Source organism: Nannospalax galili, unplaced genomic scaffold (assembly GCF_000622305.1).
Source record: "Nannospalax galili isolate Female #2095 unplaced genomic scaffold, S.galili_v1.0 scaffold1021, whole genome shotgun sequence".
Taxonomy (NCBI): domain Eukaryota; kingdom Metazoa; phylum Chordata; class Mammalia; order Rodentia; family Spalacidae; genus Nannospalax; species Nannospalax galili.
The window spans coordinates 770067-783160 of NW_008344095.1; the positions used below are offsets into that span (position 1 = coordinate 770067).

The 13094-nt window shown below is 43.0% G+C and overlaps 1 pseudogene; it reads right to left on the reverse strand.

Annotated features, from left to right (window-relative positions):
- Window positions 1–374: 374 nt before the first annotated feature.
- Window positions 375–970, reverse strand: LOC103739881 (annotated as a pseudogene).
- Between the last annotated feature and the right edge of the window lie 12124 nt (window positions 971–13094).

Below are 13094 nucleotides of genomic sequence, written 5' to 3' on the forward strand. Positions count from 1 at the left end.
CCTCAGGCTGAACCAGGGGAACAGCTACCTTGGGGAACCTTCCTGAGCATTCTTCATCACCGCTAGTCCCTTCACCACGTTTCACAAAGCCGTTGGTCCTTGGTTTGTTCAGTGTATCTTTAGCTCTGGCCTCAGGCTGCAGGAGTCCAGGAAACCACTGCTATCACCATATCCCGCCTCTGCTGGGCAAGTGCCAGCCCTAAGTCTTCAAAGGTAGATGGAGGCTGCTGGGCGGTTGATTCCTGTGCCAGTTCGCAAGGGAGGAACCAAAAAGAGGTTTCCAGCTCCTCCTCTTTTTTTTTTCTTTCCACCACAGCACTGAGTTTATTAGGAATTTCATTAAGGTTAAATCTCTAGGAATGAAGGAGTCCTACTTAGAGGCATAAAAGCCCATGAAGCCTCCTCAGATCTTAGTGAACCACAAGCTAAGGTTCTTTGGTGGGACCACTAACCACCTCATTCCAGGTACAGATTATTATAAGAGTACTGCTACGACCTCACAGGCTGACCTCACAGGCTGGTAGGTGGGGAAACCTACCCCAGAACATGAAAATAATGAAGGCCAGGAAGCCAAAGAGCTGCTCACACATGACATTCCAGGAAACAGGTGTAGAGGACATGTTCACTCAGTTCCTGATATACATGTCTAGGTCTGGGTGTATTGGTTCACCCCAGTTCAACCTCAGGTCTGAGTGGTCCCATTCATACCATGGATCCCTCTCATGCTGGCAGTGGTCAGGGAGGTTTGGGTACTCACCATGCCCATGCCATCATCCGGGTAAGGCTTGTAGCCTTCCAAATGCGTATTACACTTCTTGGCAGAGGCTTCCCATTCTTCTGGGGTCTTAGGATAGGGCCCCTGCAGCATGTCCCTGGTAATATGGGAGGCCACCAAGCTCCCAGTGGCACCAGACAGGTGGGTGGCCCTTTGCAGCCACCTGACTCCCAGGGTCACCCTGGCCCCTGCCATGTTCATCTACCCTCCTCCTCTTATGATGAGCATCTCCTGGACAGGTCACAGGTGGTGGACAGAGTCCATGTCACAGTCACAGTCCAGGACATCCTGCACCTAGTATAGCACTCTCACGAAAAGTATGCTTCTTATCAAAATGATGAGCTTCTACTGGGTTGATTTCCCTCTTTTTTTTTTTTTTCATTTTCCTTTTTTGGAGGGGTGGGGGTACTGGGAATGGAACCCAGGGCCTTGCACATGCTAGGTAAGTACTCTACCACTGAGCAACCCAGACCTTTTTCCAAACCCCCCCCCTTTTTTTTGAGACAAGGTCTTCCTAAGTTACCCAGGCTGGCCTTGAACTGTGAATCCTCCTCCCTCATCTCCCAGAGTGCCTGAGGTCTGCTCAGCACCTCACTTTAGCCAGAGCAGCTGTTGAGCAGAGCCACCTCCTGTCTCCCTTTCAGGTTTCCTCTAATCCCCCTCCACGGCCTGATCTCAGTTGCTGGTCTCAGGTTGGGAAAGCTCCTGGAAACTTGCCAGCATCCAGACAAGGCTTGGCAAGAGCCCCATACCACCAGCCCCACCCAGCTATATGGGTTTCTCCAGACCTTCTGAACCTCAGGACCAGGGGGATCACTCGGTCTTCCCTGCACCACTTTGTTACAAGCGAAGCCAGGTTTGGTTTCTATTAATTCTGGCTTTAAAAATGCATTTTGCTGCTTTAAAGAGTCCAAGTGTATAGCGTGAAGCAGCCTCACGCTCTTATTTTCCTGATTTTTCCTGGGCACTGTTTTCCAGACAGCAAACATTCCAGACACACTCCACCCTACTATGTCAGATCTTATCACATCCCTTGATGGGATTCAAAGGACCTATGTTTAGTGTACTACACACATGAACTCACTACTGTGGCTTTTTAAAATTACCCTTTCTTGAATTAAAATCTGAATTTTAGTTATATTTCTCATTGTTTCAATATTTCCCTGTGCTGTGCGGCTTTTTAATTTTATTTATTTTTATTTTATGTGTATAAGTGTTTTGCCTGTATGTATGTAGGTACATCACATGCATGTAATGCCCTCAGAGGCCAGAAAAGGGTGCCAGATGCCTTGGAATTGGAGATAGGAATGGTTATTGGCTGCCACGTGGGTGCTGGAACCAAACTGGGTCCTCTTCAAGAGCAGCGAGTACTCTTAACTGCTGAGTCATCTCTCCAGACTTGATTGTGGGTTATATGTATGTGTATGTGTGGGGGGGAGGGATGTTAAAAGATACACAATTTTTTTGGTATATTAAAAGCATATTTGCAGGATTGGAGAGATGGTTTGGTGGGTAACCATTGGCTTTCAGAGTTGGGTTCCCAGCACCTATGCTGGGCAACTCACAGATACCTGTAACTCCAACTCTAGGGGACCCAACGCCTTCTTCTGGCCTCCTCAGATACCTGCATACATGCAGTATACTCTCACACAGACATATACACATAAGTTAACAAATATATATAATTTTTAAAAATCTTAGCCAGGCCTGGTGGCACACACCTTTAGTCCCAACACTCGGGAGGCAGAGGCAGGCAGATCTCTGTGAGTTCAAGGCCGGCCTGGTCTACATAGTGAGTTCCAGGACAGCTGCGGCTATAGGGAGACCCTGTCTACAAAAGACAAAAAAAAATCTTTTAAAGCGTACTGGACATTGAGGCGCAGGTCTTTAATCTCAGCACTTAGGAGGCAAAAGCAAATGGATCTCTGTGAGACTGAGGCCAACCTGGTCTACACAGTGAGTTCCAGGCCAGCTGGGGCTACAGAGAGACACACTCTCAACTTGATCTTAGTGAAAAGGATCAGAAGACCATTTACCCTGCTCTCCATGGCACGTGCATAAGAAAGCCAACCTCAGTGCTGTGCTTATAAAACATCTTAATTGACTTGAAAATTGTTATTTCTGTGCTGAGTTAACATACTTTAGGTTATAATTTCTGGTTGGTAAAGTACTTGCCGTGCAAGCAGGAGGACCTGGCTTCAGTCCCCCAGCACCCATGTAAGATGTCAGGCAAGAGGGAACAAAGACAGGAGGATCCCCAGGGCAAGCTGGCCAGCCGCTTAAGTCAATCAGTGAGATCAGTGAGACCCTGTCTCAAAAAACAGAGAGTGACTGAAGAAGACAGCTGGTGTCAGTCTCTGACCTCCACACACACATGCATACGAACACAAACACATATGCACACACACACAAATTTATAAACCCCGTTTCTCCTTTGACAATGGAGCTGTCACTCATCTGTTATTTCACACTTAGAGATGTTCATCTTAGTAGGAGAAAGATGCAGGTACACCTGTCCCATGAGAAAAATACCTAATATGAGTCAGTTTGTTCTAGGAAAGAGAAAGACATGCTGACTGTAATTTCTGAATAATTCAATAACTCACATAATGAGCAATAGCTGAATAGTTCAATAATGCTGTTTGTTGACTGTACAGGCGAATTCTATGCATATGTTTTCCATCATGTGGTAAGCCTCCTACTGAGGGATTCTCAAAGTCTGTGGTTTGATCTGAGTCTAAAGATCGTAACAGCCTTTTCTGTCTCCACAAAACAATTTCCTAAAGCAATGGAAAGCTATAAAACTAGCAATTACTAGATAAGGTCTACTGGCAAAAATGACACATTTGGGACTGATAACCTAAACGATTTGTAGGGAAAGAATCTCAGAAAGTGAAAGTGGAACCTGAAGCGCATTGACCCAGACAGCAGGTGGACAAGGAATCGCTCCTGGTTTCCCTTTTCCGCAAAGATGTTGGTTCTAAACTGTCTGGATGTCCTCATAGTGAAAACTATTCCAGATAACATTTTTCAAGTCAAGTGCAATCATGTCTCCAAGGTCACTTGCTGTAATTTCCAAAGCACAATGTGGTTTGAAAACAAGCAATCCTTAGACCCAGTCTTTTTTTTTTTCAACCAAGTTTGTGACCAGTTATGGCTGATTGGTGTTCTTAAATTTGTCTTTGTTTTAGAGCTGGGTGCTTTAGGAGGAATGCCATCTTTCTTTGACACTCAAGGACTCCCAAATACAACATACACTCATACATGCACACACAGCCCTGCACACAGGTACCCACATCTGTCTCATCATCGTCCCTTGGTATTTCCCCATTCTCCAGGGTAACTGGGTCTGAGCAAGCTTTATCCCCACACCTACATTAATTAAGGATTTACAAAAGCTCTTCACATGCAAAACTAATGTTTGAACAAAATATAAACTGAAAAGTAGACCAAGAAGGTAAGTAAAAGTCACACAATTTCATGGTATTTGCCAACATTGGCTGAACAGAATAATTGAGTTTAAAAATAGCAGTGTGGGCACCAAAGAGCCCACAAGTCAGTGTTATCTACAGGGAGAACTGGCAACATGCATCAAAACCATAAAAATGTCTGTCCTTATTGACCCAATAGTTCCAACTACTAGGAATTTATCCTGAGAAACAATTACTTTTACAGAGAGATTTATGTGCAAAATATTCATTGTATCCTTGTTGGCAAAATAAAAAATTGGAAATAACCTAAGAATCCAGTAATGGGAAGATATCAGATTAAAGCACATAAAACTGATGACATCTGACTACTTCAGTCCAAAGTAGCAAATACATTAAGTATATTGGATACAATTTATAAGCCAGATGCATGGATAAAGAACTGTGTGGGGGAAGAACATTTAATATATGTATTGGTTAGAGAGAAAATGATTATACAACAAAACAGAGGATAAAATGTCCTTTTGGTGGCAAGACAGATATGTACCTGTGCATTAACTTGATTTATATATATATATATATATGTATGTATATATATATATATTACCTTTGTCTGTGGAACTGTGGATTTATATACATATATATGTGTGTGCTTGTACATATATATATACATATATATGGATTTAAATACCTACAAACGTCTTGCTTTTAAGTAGCTGTGGTAATGTATTTTTAAATATTTTTTATTATTTTTATTTTATGTGTATAAGTGTTATGCCTACATGTAGGTCAATGCACCCATGTCGTGTAATGCCAGTAGAGGACAGAAGAGGCTGTTGGATCCCCTGGGACTGGAGTTACAGACAGTTGTTAGCTGCCATATGGGTGCTGGGATTCAAACCTGGGTCTTCTGCAAGAACAGTCAGTGTTCTTAACTGCTGAGCCATCTCTCCAGCCCCAACATTGTTTTATTTTTGCTATCATAAAACACACTAAACACACACATACACTCCTTAGTAACAGAGAATCAACTCTGGAGAAAAGAAAACAAACAAAAAAACCCTTTACTTCCATTCACAGCCTCTCACAATTCTGTCATTAGTCTGTTTTCGTTTGCAGCTAGGCAGACGCATTATTACTTATTACGGGCAGAGGTAAACACTGTATTGCTACCCCACGGTTGGCTCTGTGGTTAAACAGTGACGTGAGAAGTGCCTGCAGGGAAGAGCATTCTCCCTGCTTCATGGCTGAAATACCCTCACCAGAGGGGAAGTTTTCAAAAGGAAGCTCTTCTGTGGAAGGTATGATTCCCATCAGGCCCGGGAAAGGCAGGAAGGCAGGGCACACAGGTGACCTGTACATGGCCAGGGTGGTGAAGGCTGAGGAAGGAGGATGCTGGCTTCCCCACACACCTGCTCAAGCTCATGATAGAGAAAGAAAAAGGAAAAAAAACAACAGCAATAGAATTTTAAAAGTCACAATCCCTAGCCGAGTGTGGTGGCACACACCTTTAATCCCAACAGGCAGGTCTGTTGAGTTTGAGGCTAGCCTGGACTACTTAGTAAGTTTCAGACCAACCAGGGCTACATAATGAAACACTCAAAAAAAAAAGTTACATTCATTGTATTGTGGAGTAGTAGGTTTCTAACTCCCTTTCCTAGTAGGACTGGAGTGGCTGAGCTAGAGAAAATGCTTGGTATCCCCTGAGCACCCACATCCAGATCCAACTGGGGGAAGATCTGTTTGACCTGATTCCACGTTCCAGGGGACAGGGCAAGAACATATTAAAACACTGGAACAAATGGAAAGACATGAGTAAACACAGACTTAACACACGTGGCGTCTTAAAACGCAAGCTTAGTCCCTTCGCTATTCAGCATGTTTTTCTGGAAACAAGACGTTGAGGAAACGCCAGAGGAGGATGCGCCCAGGATTTCAACATTCCTGACTTGGCGATGATGAAGGGGTTCTCCATGAGCTATTAAAAAACAAGAAGTGGAAATGCTTAGGCGGCGGCCTTACTGTAAAATAGCTCACGCGAGATAAGTAGCTCACACGAGCGGGGACTGTAACACCTGTGGACAGTGTTTTAGCTGGGGATTCCTCTCTTCACCGGCTGATAGTAGCGTTAAGTCCAGGGGGAGGCTCTGGGCTAGAATCCCAGCACTGCCTTTCAGTCAACTGTCCTGATCTCTCTGTGCCTACATTATCTATACAAGAAAGGTAATAATGCATATAGAGTGTTCTTATGAAGCCTAAATAAGTTAAAATACGGAAACCCCTACATTATTTGGACATAACGATAGTGTGGTGCTGCGATCCACTGATTTTTTGCCTTCTCATCATTGTTATTGGCCTGTTCCCCTCACTAAGAAACACAACTTCTCACTAAGAAACACAACGTCCTTCTATCAGAAGTGGGAGCTTACTATAACAGAGATGTTGAAGGGACGTTATGGATGCTGAGGCAGGAGGATTGTAAGTTTGAGACCAGTATGAGTTCCAGGCCAGTCTAACCTAATTAGCAAGACTGTATTTCCAAAGAGAGAGAGAGAGAGAGAGGAGGCCAAGAATGTAGCTCAATGGTAGAGTGCTTGCCTAGCACGCACAAGGCCCTGGGTTCAATCTCCAGTACAGGTTGGAGGTGGGGAGAACCCTAACTAGTATCTGGACACTCTCCACAGAAGGAATATTTACGAATGCTTGTATTTTTCTGACTTATTAGTATACCTGTTCCTGTCTTTTTATGCATATAAGCATACCCAACTTTATGTTACTGGGATAATACTGAATTTTATGCTGTTTATCTAAAAAATAAGCTTATTTTTTATTTTTAACATTTTTAAAATTTTATTTTTATTTTATGTATATGCATATTTTGCCTGCATGTAGGTAAGTGCACCCATGTCGTGCAATGCCCGCAGAAGACAGAAGAGGCTGTCAGTTCCCTGGAACTGGAGTTACAGACAGTTGTTAGCAACCATGTGGGTGCTGGGATTTGAACCCGGGTCCTCTGCAAGAACAACCAGTGTTCTTAACTGCTGAGCCATCTCTCCAGCCCTGCTGATTTTTATGTTTACAATTTATTTTTGCTTTTTGAAGCAGGGTCTGACTCTGAGCCCAGACTGGCCTAGAACTCACCATGTAGCCCAAGCTAGCTTCAGGCTCCTGGTGATCCTCCTCTCTCTGCCTCTCAAGTATTGAGATTACAAATGCAAGCCACCATGTGAGACCCAAGCAGGTTATAAAAAAATAACATAGTAAGTGAGCAATTGTACTTCCTACCCATCAAAGTGTCTACAGGAAGAGATCCCCAGGCCTAGGGCAGAGGAAATTCAACAGTTCTGAAGCGGGAGTAAGCCTGGGGAAACTGAAGAACAGCAGAGAGAGAGGGAAATTTGGTAAGAAATGGGGAGGGGGTGGGTCAAAGGGTGGGTAGCTTTGTAGGCCAAGGAAAAGGTTTGGGTTCTTTTTCAAAGGTCTTAGGAATCTGTTGGAAGGTTGAGCTCATGAGAACTGTGATCTGGCTGATGTTTCTGCTCTTAGACTGCTGTGTGGAATGTTCAGTCCAGTGGAGGATGTGTGACTTAAGAAGGCCTTCGCTGCTGACTGGAAGAATATTGTCAGCCTCCAGGAACGTGGTAACAGTGGTTAAATTAGATGGACAGTGCTGGATCCAGGCCATGTGCTGAAGGCCAGGCAGAAACAGTCCCTTCATGGACACATTATCGTTTATGAGAGAAAGGCAGGGGTTAAGGATAATGCTAAGTTTTTGTCTTGAAGGATGAGGTCACCTACTAAGTTTTAGTGTCATTAGTGAGCTTTTGAAATAGTAGCTTTGGTGAGGGTAAGATGTGAAGATTTAGTATTAAATATGTTGATGGGGCTGGAGAGACGGCTCACAGTTAAGAACACTTACTGCTCTTTCAGAGGCCCCAAGTTCAGTTCCCAGTACTCATGTCTGGCAGCTCACGGCAGCCTTTAGCTCCAGCTCTAAGGGATCAGACGCCATCTTCTGGCCTCCATAGGCACTGGCACACACATGGTATATACTTACATAGACACACACATATGCATGAATAAATATTAAAAATAAATCTAAAAAATGTTAAGGTGCCTTGGATGTATCTAGTAGAGATGACAATGTGTCCACTAAATGTGTGAATCTCTGGTTCAGGAGAGTGGTAGAGAAAGAAAAAGTGGAAATTTTGTGCATCTGAACTTAATGTTTTTCTAGGCAAATGAGATCATATACAAAGAACCTATGGAGAAAGGCGGTCAAAGGATGGACTCTTGGAGCTTCCATATGGAAATTTCTAGAAGAGGCATATGATGGTTAATACTGATTGTCGACTTGACAGGGTCTAGAAACACCTAGAGAAAACCTCTGGGTGTGTCCGTGAGGGAACTTCTAGATTGAATTGCCTGAAGTGGGAAGACTTACCCTAAATGTAGGAGGTGCCTTCAGTGAACTGGGGTCCCAGACTGAACAAAAAGGGGAAAGCAACATTTATGTCTACCTATGTCCGACTGCGGATGCAGTGCGACCAGCTCCCTCACACTTCCATCGCCTCAATGCCCCTGCCAGGATGTACCCTCCAATTGTAACCCCAAATAAACCTTTCCTTCCTCAAGTTGCTGTGTCAGGCATTTTGTCATAGCAATGAGAAAAATAATTAATACAAGGGGAGAGTCCAGGAAAAAAAATATATATATATATATATGGAACAAGCAGAGGTTGTTGAGGGAGAACAGCTGAAGAAGTCAGATGAAGAAAGGCTGAGATTGAGAACTGGTGCACATAAGCACCCTGGAACTTCATAGATGTTACAAGAATTACTATCTCAGCACTCAAGAAGACCAAGAGTTCCCAGCCAGGGGCTGGAGAGAGATGGCTCAGTGGTTAAGCACACTGGCTGTTCTTGCAGAGGACCCAGGTTCAACTCCCAGCACCCACATAGTGGCTAACAGCCATTCATAACTCCAGTTAGGGGATCTGACACCCTCTTCTGTCCTCCATGGACATTGCACAACATGAGTGCACTTACATACATGCACAGAAAACACTGATACACATAATTTAAAAAAAATTTAATTATTTAAAAAAGAGTTCCAGGCCAGCCTAGGCTACACAGTGAAACTGTCTCAAAATAAACAAATGAAACAAACTTGTGGTTATTGGAAATATTGACAGGTTTCCTTCTTAGCAGAGTACGTGAGGGACCATCAGGTTGGATGATGGGTAGTGATCTGGTTCCTGCCACTCTCTCCATAAGAAACCTGACTGGGATGCTGGGGATGTAGTTCAGTCACCAGAGTGCTTGGGTAGCATGAAAGAAGTTCTATATATTGGTGGGGTCCTTGGACCTCAGATTTTATTTCTAACAATTAGATTCTTCTTTTTTATATTGGTTACAGCATCACACCTAGTCCACTGGTCTTCAGGGTTTTTCCCTTGAAACTTTTTAAATAATTCATCTGGAACAGCCTTTGCCAAAATGCCGTTTAAGGAGCACTAATGAAGTGGCAAAACTCACTCCATTTTGCTCTAGCTGACTTTGCTTTACCCTGTGTTTTTGCCCAGCCATTCCCACTGCAGCCAGCCAGGCAGAACATCTCATGCAGATAGTTTCAGGGACCGCATTGTTTCTACAATACTGGGAATCTTACAAGTAGCTGGGTAGCACATCCAGATGGCACGTCCTCCCTCCCAGCTATACCTGCAGCTCCATGGAGCCCATTGTTTCTACAATTCTGAGACATTTGTTTTTATTCATTGAAACTTTTTGTTAACTGAAAACTGCTTTGTTAACTGACCTGCCCCTGGTCTGGTGTAACTATGGTTATTGGCTTTGCTCCTGGGATGATGTCATTGTGGTTTTAAGCTTTATAAATCCTGCCCTACTTTTCCTTGGGGTTGAGAGTTGTTTTGAGCGTTAGTCTCCTCTCTGACCACCAGCTGTTAATAAAGGACTCCTAATTCAACCATCACTATGTGGTGGTCCTCCGTGCATCTCACTCGGTATCACACTAGCACCAAGAGGCGTGCTGGCCGAAAGGGCTCCATGGCCAAGTAGGTATAGGAGATGCTGTCCACTATATGTATCACAACATTTGCCATTCACAACCTGGAAATTCACAGTGTTTTGCTTGATTTTGTCTTTAGAAACAGGATCTTATATAGCCCAGGCTGACCTTATACTTGCTATGTAGCCTCGAATTTCTGATCCTCCTATCTCTACCTTCCAAGTGCTGGGATTGCAGTTATGTGCCACTATGTCTACATTAGGCCTTTAAAAATTATTTATTTTGTATGTAAGTATGTGTGTGCATATGTGCATATGTCACAATGTATGTTCAGAGCTCAGAGGAGAATAACTTGTGGGACTCAGTCATAAGGCTTGGCGGTAACTGCTTAGCCCACTAGCCATCTCTCCAGCCCGACATTAACTTTTAAGAAGCTCCAAATCTTGTGTGACCATTGGTAAGTTGCCTATGCTCCAGTGGATGGTCCCACATTCATGAGCATACAGACAGCACTAAGGGGACTCAATGGATTATTTAATGTGGAGGGGGGCTGGAAAGATGGCTCAGCAGTTAAGAGCATTGGTTGCTCTTGCAGAGAACCTGGGTTTGATTCCCAGCACCCACATGGTGACTAACAACGATCTATAACTCCAGTTCCAGGGGATCCAACACCCTCTTCTGAGCTCTGCAGGTACTATATGTATGATACAGATGCACCTACCTACATTGCAGGCAATACACTCATGCACATAATATAAAAATAATAAATATTTTAAAAAGAGAAGGACATGAAGGAGGCATGCTGGGAGAGTGAGAGCAAGCTGGAGGGAGTGGGGGATGGGTATAAATTAAGATACATTGTATTCATGTGGGAACTTCTCAAAGATAAATATATATTTCCCAAACTACTTAGTTTCATTTGGCATGGAGTTTTACAATGGGAATACATGTGATTCAGTCTGAAATCTGTTAGGATATGTCTAATTCACTTTCGGATGTCAGCATAGACTCAGCTTGTAGTTCTGAAGTAAAAGGGCAGTTGAGGTGGTCAGCTGGCACCTAAACTTTGGAGGTCCTCATTTCAAACACTTGTGCCTGTGTATCTCAGAAAAACTCTACAATTTAAAGTCATTTTTACTAAATATAGTAGAGTCTTGAAAAAATGTGCGACAGATTTCTGATTGACATGGTAAGCATTAGAAGTATTTTTTTTTCAATTGGGAAAAGTACTGAGTAAGCCACGTGATGAATAAAGAAAGTGAGCTCCTTTTGCTAAGACTGAAGGCATTTGGGTGATTGAAATCCAGCATTTAGAGACACTCACCCTTCTTCCATGAAGAGGTCTGTGAACCATCACGTCCTATAGCTTTTATCTGTTGGAATGGCAACAGAGTCTTAATCTTTTGTTAGTGGTGCATTTAGCTACTGGATTTCTGTGTTTTAGCTTCAGAGTTCCCAGCTGATACTAACTAGAGCTAAAGGAAGGTTGCATCTATTGTGAATCCTTCACATAAGACAGTGGTGTGGTGGTACACATCTCTAATCTCAGTGCTTGGGAAACTGAATCAGGAAGATGTGGCAAGTTCAAAGCCAGCCTGGGCTACATAGCAAGTTTAAAACCAGCCCACTGGGTGACATAGTGACACCCTATCTTAATAAACAATAACGAAAATGATCAGTGATTTTAGCATCTAAAAGAATAGGAAGCTTGGACACCATCCATCTTTCCAGAATGGAACATGTAAACCATTATGCATGTATAAATGGAAGTTTTTTTAATGAATATCTGCACCTAGTCTGATGTTTTCATTACAGCCTAATAGCAAAATCATGGGGGTAAGTGGACTTCAGTCACATCAAACTTTCTCGGTGACTAGGCTATGGGGATGAATACAGCTCAGTTGTAGGGCACCTACTCCCTGTGCTTTAAGTACTGGATTTAATCTCTAGCACTACAAAATAATAATAAAACTATTTCATTAGAGCCAGGTATTCTCAGGGCTTTTTTGCAACAAAATCATATTTTGAAATATTAGCTGAGAGGGTTAGGAAAACAGCTCAATTGCAGAATGCCTACCTAGCATGCTTGAGGCCCTAGGTTCAGTCCCCATTACTAAGAAATAAAAGGAAAAGAAAAAAATTAGGATGGGTTGGAGAACACAAGATTTAAAAATGGTGAAATAGCTGAAAAGGTAGTTCTATAAAGTTAAGGAAAAAAAAAGATTTCTCTTGGATGTACAGCTCATTACGTACCTGTTCCTCTGACTGTAGTACCTCAGGCAAGGGTGAGTGGTCAGAGGAAATGGGCAATTCTATTGAGACCATGTCTGCTGTACCTGCCTACAAATTAGAGATCTGTAAACCCCACCCCTCTCAGCTCTGTTTAGAGCAAAATTACAAAAGGTTAAGTAATTTCCTCTTATCATGTCAATGTAACCATCATCCACAGAGCCCAAGGAATCAAAACAAAAAGTGTAAAAAAGCCAATGATCACTAGTTCAATGAGCATTATGAAAGGACAAGTGTAATTACAATTTTATAGAAACAGTTCCTTTTGGTAGCCCCTGTATTGAGGAGTTAAGGCTAGACGTCTCTCTTCTCACAAGCTGGCGTTCTCCTAACAATAAAGGGTCAGGCAGAAGTCTGCTACACAAACAGGTAAGGGCCATGCTACTTATTCAAGTCAGTTTGACAGAGTCCAAGTTCTGAGGCCTCATGTGCCCAACCCATGTCTTTCACAGAAGTGTCACTCAGGTAAACATAAACAATTCTTGCTGGAGGATTCAGCTGAATTCCCAGAGCCAGTTAACAAAAATCCAGGATGACAACTTCTTGAGGAGTATTTTGGGCTCCTAACCTAAGAG